This window comes from Cetorhinus maximus, chromosome 23, assembly GCF_964194155.1.
Source record: "Cetorhinus maximus chromosome 23, sCetMax3.hap1.1, whole genome shotgun sequence".
NCBI classification, from domain to species: Eukaryota; Metazoa; Chordata; class Chondrichthyes; order Lamniformes; family Cetorhinidae; genus Cetorhinus; species Cetorhinus maximus.
The window spans coordinates 45,775,226-45,784,005 of NC_135901.1; the positions used below are offsets into that span (position 1 = coordinate 45,775,226).

Here is an 8,780-nt window from a genome sequence, read left to right on the forward strand (position 1 = left end):
CACAATGAGTAAGACAGGGAAAAGCAGAAAAGCAGCAATATTCCGGCCCTGCACTCTCCAATCACCCGCTGCCAGCAGAAAGCGGCGACTGCAGCTTCCATCAGCGGGTTACTGCCCATCCCTGGAACACAAGATACTCCAACCCGGGCCAAACTTCCCAAAACGTCGAGCACAGGCTCAGGAAAACAGAGGTAGATTATATCCCGGTCACTAAACCTCCGAGCAGCATTTACAGAATACCCGAGTTAGTGAGTCACAAATAAAAGTCACACAAACTTTCTAAATGTTTTCATTGTAAAATTCCTTCATTTTATTGATAAGTTAACTGTTGTGAATCTGAAAATGTGCACCATGGGATTTGTGTTACTGAGTGACGTTTTTCCATTGTTTGTCCGTCAGGTTTGTAATCCAAATTGTGTTGGATATTGAAGCGATCCTGATTTCAAAATGAGGTCACAAAGCAGCTAAACATTAAATCCAGAAAAAAATCCTGAGGAAAATGGATCACAATGTTTGGAAGGAGGTGCAGCTGAGAAGCGGAAACTGTGAATGATGTAATTGATGAATGAATGAAAAGCATTGGCTTCTTGGTCAATCACCATAGCCGACTGGTTAAATGGATGGTTCTAATTTCCTTTGGAGTCTCCGCAGGTAAATTCAAACCTTACCGAATGTTCTTCTTATTATTGCTGATTTCAACCAGGTGTCCACAGAACTCTCGGATCAATGGAAGAAAAAATATCTAAAAATTCTCCTGATTTTTGGACTCTAAGGGAATGAAGGGCGATCGGGATTGGGTGAGAAATTGGTGTTGAGGTTGGGGATCCGCCATGATCTTGTTAAGTGACGGAGGAGGCTTATGGGGCCTTATGAAGTATTCCTGATTCTTTGCTCCTGTTCTATTTGAGTAGCAATACCAGCCAAGGTGATGGGCACTAATAGCTTGAGTTCGGTAGATTCGCTCTAGGTGGTTGAAGGTGTCACTCTTCACTGAGTGGTGAAAACGATGTTTTTAAAATCCACTGGGGTTTCCCGAGGAAAGTTCAAATCTTACCAACAGTGCTTCTTATTATTGTTGATTTCAACCAGGTGTCCACAGAACTCTCGGATCAATGGAAGAAAAAGCATCCAAAAATTCTCCTGATTTTTGGACTCTAAGGGAATGAAGGGCGATCGGGATCGGGTGAGAAATTGGTGTTGAGGTTGGGGATCCGCCATGATCTTATTAAGTGACGGAGGAGGCTTATGGGGCCTTATGACGTATTGTTGCTGCTTTGATTCTGTTCTGTTTCAGTAAAAATGGGCAGTAGCATCCTGAGCTCGGTAATTCAGCTGAGATGTTGTAGGTGCTGGTTTAAGGTTTCACTCTTTATTGAGGCGTGGTTTCTGGTCCCACTTCTGCTAAAATTGTGCTGTTGGTCGAAAAGGTGCCAGCTCGCAGTTAGAGCAGGTGTGTGCGGTGTTTCACTTTAACAGGAAGAACGAGGAGACACAATAAAAATATAAATGGCTGTGGGGAAAATGTGGGGTTGTCGAATTAGCTAAATTCCTCTTCCATATGCTGGCATGGACAGACTGGGCCGAATTTCCTCCTCCTTTGTTGTAACCATCTATAATTTTATACCAACAACACTAAACCCTCCATAGGACCAGTCATCGTGGCCGAGTGGTTCAGGTGATGGAGTCCAGACCCAGTTAAGGCGATGTGGAATAGCATCGTGAGCTTGGTAGCGCAGCTGTAGTGGTTGTTAATGGTTTAAGGTCTCATTTTTATTGAGGCGTGGTTTCAAATCCCAGTGCTGTTAAAATTGCCCTATTGGTCGAAAAGGTGCCAGCTCACAGTTAAAGCAGGTGTGTGCCGTGTTTCACTTTAACAGTAACACTGAGGAGAGACAATAAAAATATAAATGGCTGCGGAGAAAAGGCGGGATTGCTGAATTCCTCTTCCGTGAGATTGCACGGACACGATGGGCCGAATGTCCTTCTTCTCTGCTATGGCCGCCTACAACTTTATACCAACAAAATTACCCTCTGCAGAGGGGCAGTCATCGTAGCCGGGTGGTTAGGCGATGGAGTCCAAATCCATTGGAGTTTCCTGCTTCTCATTATTCCTGGTTTTATTCTGTGACTACAAAGTTAATTATCGGTTATATTGAATAAAATCCATCAAAACAAGTGGACGTTTTCCTACTTCTGTTCATTCACGAAACCTGCAGTGGAAATGGAGCAAAACTTGGTGTCATGCTTGCTTTCTGGCAGTTTGTCTCTCCTTAGAGACAATCCCTTGCCCTCTGTCAGTCTCGGTGTTTATCCCTGTGCGTGTTCCTCTGTGTGTGTCAATGTGGTTCAGTTCCCGAGGAGGTGAACACATTTTTACCATCACAAACTGTATTCACATTAGTTGTGCAGCTTCAGATGAAAATGTTACAGAGAAAAATATCAGGATGAAAGATGCAAGAGGAGTTTGCAATGTTTGGAAGGAGGTGCAGCTAAGAAGTGGAAGATATGAATGATGTTATTGATGAATGAGAGGAATGTATTGCAACCTTGGGGCTTGTGTAGTTCGATTACATTCTACACTTTGAAATTCAGAACAAGCTGAGGATCCAGGTGGAAAGCAACAGTTGTCTCCATGTATGTTGGGATATGAGATACATATGTTATGTGTGTCCGGCTAGTTCAACTGGTAGATCAAAGGCTCTAAATCTCAGGGTCGTGAGCTCGCCGCACGATGAGTGCAGCTTCTTTCAAACAAATAACCACCAACCTCTGTTCCTTTGAAACTGGCACAAGACGGATTTTCACCACTCATTCAAAGCACTTCCATGTCACATCTCTTTCTGTCTCACCTCCAGCTCTCTCCGCCCTTCCAGGAGCTGTTTGACCACACACAGTCAGTTAGTGCGAACGTAATACACAACTTGATCGGTTTACAGATAACAGGCTAAAGAGACACCAGGATCTTCCTGATTCTCCCAGGTACTGATTACAGGAATGTGCACAGTGCCGATTATCCACAGTCACACTCTCCTTCCAGTCTTGTCTACGTTGTTCAGCTTTGAAATTTCTCGTATTTTCGCACTGGATTTCATTGTGAAGAAAGCAGAATTGTGATAAGCTTATATTGTTCAGCAGATATACTGCAAGAAGTTACATAACAGGCTGATGGTAACAGTGCTCTTTGGTCGCGGTGAGCTCCACTGAAGGATTGGCACCAATAATGTGTCGTTCAATTAGTCTTGTGATTGGTTGATCCATCAGGAGTGATATTTTTGTCAATGCAAACAGTAGGCACCAGAATTTTCCCTTCTCCCACCCATATTTTGCCTGGCACCACCATCCCTCTGGCCAGTGCTTTGCAAACAGCCCTTCTCTTGTCCTTCTTTCACTCCGCTTCTATCTTTGTTCCCGGCCTGTTCTAAGTTTGATATTTCCAGCTCTGAGCCTAAACTTAAACTGATTCTGGTGGAGCTGCTAAATGTTTTCAATCAATAAGTAATTAATACTCATTTTGACAATTCCACAAGATCAATAAAACTGCATTCCCTGACCGGGAATCGAACCCGGGCCGCGGCGGTGAAAGCGCCGAATCCTGACCACTAGACCACCAGGGAAACTAGAAAATTTTCGTTTCCGTTTCATTTATTGACGCTGCTTTTATCCATGTTTCCATTTTAAATGCAATGAATTCTTCAGTCAATTACAACAACAGTTTCTGTGAGCTGGGACATGAAATTGACAGTGAGGTGAAATATCCCCACAAGCTGCTCATGTGTAACTGTCAATTCCTTAAACCCACCAACCTGATCACTGCGGCTGTTGTGAAACTGACAAGGGAACACATGGCAGACATTCATCACTGAAAGTAACTGACACACTTCTAAACACTTTCATGTCGCATCTGTTTCTGCTTCTGCCCCTGCCTCGCCTCCAGCTCCCTCTGCCCGTCCAGCTCCCAGGTCAATTAGCTGTTTGATGCAGACACAGTCAGTTCATGAACCCAAGCTTTCCTTGGAAAGCAGGGACAGAGATTGTGGGACCCAAGGATTTTAGAAAGAAGGGGTTTGCAGATGACATGGTAAAGATAATCTGGGATCTCATCTTCCTGATTCTCCCAGACACTGATGACAGGAATGTGCAGAGTGCCGATTATCCAGAGTCGCAGGCTCCTTCCAGTCTTGTGCACGTAGTTGAGCTTTGAACCCACTCGCAAAAGTGGATTATAAAATGGCAGAATGAGTGTGAAAGAAGTGGTGTTGGGAAATATCAAATTATAGAAAGTTACAGCAAAGGAAGAGGCCATTCGGCCCTGTGTGCTGCTTTCAAAGAACTCCAAAGACGAGTCACACGGAATTGAAACATTAATTCTTTTTCTCTCTCCAGAAATATTGCCAGACATGCTGAATTTTTCAAGAATTTTCTTTTTTAACTCAGATTTCCCGCATCCACAGTATTTTGCTTTTATCTCTGGGTTTCTAGCCCAGTGACAATGCCAATACGCCATCTCCTGAATGCTCTGATATGATATGGACATGTTTTCCCGAAGGAAGTGCTGTTAGTAGCGGACGAGTGTTGAGGGCGATGGTTCTGACATCCATCGGGGTTTCCTCAATGTTGGTTTGCTGACTGCGGTTCTCATTATTCCCGATGTTGACCAACAGAATTAGTTATCGGGTAAATAGAATCAAACAAAAACTTCCGCGCTTTCTTATTTCCATTCATCTGCAAGGATTTGCGAAATCTGCAGACGGAAATGGAGTAAAACTGAGCGAGTTTGGTGACATCCTATCTTTCTGGATGTTTGTCTCTCCTTAGCCCTCTGTCACTGTCGATGTCTGTTTGTCTGTGAGTGTCCCGCTGTGTGTGTCAATGTGGTTCAGTTCCTCGTTTTTAGCAATCCCCACTTTATTCACCTTACTTGTGTGGCTTCATATTAAAATCGTACAGAGAAAATAAAAACCGGTTTAAAAGGTTCAGGAGGAATTTTCTTTCTGTATTTCTGAGTGGAGACTGTTCAGTTACTAAGTGTCCGTATGTTACAAAGCGGAGGGCGATTGAAATTTTCACTGAGCAACATTTAAACAGACACCGAGTCCGTGTGGTCGAGTGGTTAAGGCAATGGACACATCGAGAGCATGAATTTGTAAATACAAACAGTCCAAAATGATACCCCTCGGACATTAGGAACTGTATTTCTTCTCGAAGCTGTTCCACGTGTGACATTTGCAGCTCTGATGTAAAACTTCAACTCTCACTCCACTGATTCGGGCGGAGCTCTTGTGCGTTTCCGTTTTCAATCAATAAGTAAATCAGGCCTGTTTTAACAGTTTGTACCAGACCAATAAACCTTCATTGCCTGGCCGGGAATCGAGTCCGGGCCACGGCGGTGAAATGGCCGAATCCTTACCTCTAAATCACGAGGAAAGCTGTCTAGAACTCTTGCAACGTGCTTTATCTGGGCCACATTTGCCATTTTTCAGACACTTTCACCAGAGGTGTTTTTAAGGGGTAGCTGCAGTGAAGGATTGGCACCAATATCGTGTCGTTCAACTGGTCTGGTTCCAAATCCTGCTCAGGAATTTAAGAAAAGCTTTGAGTTTGCTCAGTGTCTTGACTTCAAAAGCGAGAATGTAAGAAAGTACATTCCCCCAAGCGTGTAATAAAATGTCGGAATGACTGGGAAATTATGCTGGGAAACATAAAATTATAGACAGTTACAGCAAAGAAAGAGGCCATTCGGCCTGGCGCGCTGCTTTCAAAGAGCAGTTGTGATTGGTTGGTCAGGAGTGATATTTGTGTCAGTGTAAACAGTCGGCAGTAAAATCTCTCACATTACCGCGGCAGACATTCATCACTGAAAGCAACTGAACACTTCAAATTCTGCCGCTTTCATGTCGCATCTTTAACTTCCTGTTCTCCCTTTCAGGCATTTCCAGGTCTATCAAATATCATTCATGCAGAATGTTGTCCTGTTCCTCGTTCCACTAGGAGACTTACTGTGAGTGGTATAGTGTAGTTGGCTCCATAGCTCAGTGGTTTAGAGCACTGGTCTTGTAAACCAGGGGTCGTGAGTTCAATTCTCACTGGGGCCTGCAATTAACTTTTATGAAATTTGGCAACAAGGTAACTTTTGAGCAGAGCACTGTAAATCCAAAATCAAAAAATACCTGGAAAAACTCAGCAGGTCCGACAGCATCTGCGGAGAGGAATATAGTTAATGTTTCGAGTCTGTATGGCTCTTCAACAAAACCTGTATCGGAAGGTCATGTCAGTGGGCAACAAGATGGCAGATGCAATTTAAAGTAGGCAGGTGCGATTATGTTCACTTGGTTATAAAAATGAGAACAACAGAATGCTTTTAAAATGTGAGAAATCTGTAAGTGCTGATGTTCAAAGAAACTTGGCTGTGCTTGTACAAGCAAAGTAGAAAGTTAGCATGCAGGATCAGCATGTTGGCCTTTATTGCAAGGGGATTGGAGAGCAAGAATAAAGAAGGCTTGTTACAGGGTTTTGGTGAGACGGCATCTGGAATCCCGTGTGCTGTTTTCATCTCCACATTTATAAAAAAATAGACTTGCATTGGGGACGGTGCAGGGAAGGTTCACTAAATTGATCTCTGGAATGTGCTGGTTGTCCTAAAATGAAAGGATTTTATTCTCTGGAGTTTAGAAGAATGAAAACTAATCTGATTGAAACCTGTAAAATTCTGAGAGGGCTTGATAGGGTAGACACAGGGATTGTTTCCGCTGGTCAGGGAGTCTAAAACACTGGGGCACAGTCTCAGGGTAAAGGGTCGATAATTTCGGGCTGAGATGAGGAGAAATTACTTCATCCAAAGGGTTGTGAATCTTTGAATTCTCTACCCAGAGGGTTGTGGATGTTCCATCATTGAATACATTTAAGGCCGGGATGGATAGATGTTTGGTCTCTCGGGGGACTAAGGGATATGGGGAACGGGCAGGATAATGGAGTTGAAGCCCAAGATCAGCCATGATCGAATTTAATGATGGGACAAGCTCGATGAGCCGTGTGGTCTACTCCTGCTTCTATTTCTTGTGATCATATGTATAATAAAGACAGTAATTCGTGTTATAATAATAACAGAAAGTATTGGAAGTTCTCAGCTGGTCTGACAGCAACTGTGAAGGGAGAAACAGAGTGAAGGTTTCGAGTCTAATTTGACACTTTTCCAAACCATATATTGGCTGCTAGTTATGACATTTTTCACAACATCAAGACAGAATTGAACCCAGTTGGTGAAAGCACCGAGGCTGAACCACTAGAGAGTTAGCTTCCAACTGAAGGTTTAATGGTTTAAGAAAACCAAGGGTCAAATAGACTCCCTCTCTTCCTGCTTCTACTCATATTACCGAAATAATTCTGCTTTGTGTCCTTTGGCTACAAGGAAATGTTGTCCAAACTTTGCCAGCCCTGCTGTTATTCGGTAAGTTCTCACACAAGTATTGTGTGTCTCCAAATATTGCGTGCAGTTCTGGAATCAGCATCATAGGAAGGGTGTGATTGCACTGGAGAGAGTGCAGAGGAGATTTACCACGATGTTGCCTGAGCTGGAGAGTTTTAGTTATGAGGAAAGATTAGATAGGATGGGGTTATTTTTCTTGGAGCAGAGGAGATTGAGCGGGGACATGATTGAGGTGTATAAAATTATGAGGTGCATAGATAGAGTAGACAGGAAGGAACATTTCCCCTTGGTTGGGGGATCAATAACCAGGGAGCATAGATTTAAGATAAGGGGAAGGAGGTTTAGAGGGAATGTGAGGAAGAATTATTTCACCCAGAGGTTAGTGGAAATCTGGAACTCACTGCCTGAAAGGGTGGTAGAGGCAGAGACCCTCATAACATTCAAAACGTATTTGAATGTGCACTTGCAATGCCATGGCATTGAAGGCTATGGGCCTAGTGCTGGAAAATGGGATTAGAACAGTTAGGTACTTGTTTGACGGCGCAGATTCGATGGGCTGAAGGGCCTCTTTCTGTGCTGTAGACCTCTATGACTCTATGACTAAATAGATTTATGAATATTCATTTCAAATAACGCGAGAAACTGAAAGAAACATGTGCATAACATCCAACCTATTGGAAAGATTGGGTTCAAAGCAACGAATAGAAATTGACTGTCAAATTGCATATATAGAACTGGAACACACCATCACAATGAATGAATCCACTGTCTGTTCAAATGTTGCTCAGTGAAAATTTCAATCATCCTCCGCTGTGTAACATATAGGCTCTGAGTCAATAAGCAGTCTCCACTCAAATAAACACAAAGGGTCAATCTCCTGTTACAACTTTTCAACCTGTTGTTATTCTCTGTGCCATTTGCCATGAAGATATATAACGGAAGTGAATAAAATTTGCGATGGCAAAAAATGTGTTCACCCCTCGGGGAACTGAACCACACTGACACACACAGAAATATACAACGTGAGTGGTAGCGAGCAAGGGTTTATCTCTAAGGACAGAAAAACTGTCAGAACGCAAGAATGGCACAAATTAGTTCAGTTTTGTATCATTTCTGACTGCAAATTCAGCGAATGCTTATGGATCAACAGAAATGAAGCAACACGGAAGTGAAGTGTTTGGAAGCTGCTGATTCCATTTAACCAATAGTTCATTCTGGAGGCAGCAAAACGAAGGAACAGCGAGAAGTACAGTCAGCAGGACTCTAACCCACGTGGAGAGACCCCAATGGATTTTAAACCCATCCCTTTAACCACTCAGTCACGGCTGCAGGCCTTATACTAGCGTCATTCTTGTTC

General features: G+C 43.2%; 2 non-coding genes across 2 annotated transcripts; one reads left to right on the forward strand and one right to left on the reverse strand.

The window, feature by feature from the left end:
• Positions 1-3,542: 3,542 nt before the first annotated feature.
• On the reverse strand, positions 3,543-3,614 carry trnae-uuc (transfer RNA glutamic acid (anticodon UUC)). The gene has a single exon. It is a non-coding gene; the product is annotated as a tRNA-Glu (tRNA).
• Positions 3,615-6,018: 2,404 nt separating this feature from the next.
• trnat-ugu (transfer RNA threonine (anticodon UGU)) lies at positions 6,019-6,092 on the forward strand. Its single transcript has one exon. It is a non-coding gene; the product is annotated as a tRNA-Thr (tRNA).
• The last annotated feature ends 2,688 nt before the right edge of the window (positions 6,093-8,780 follow it).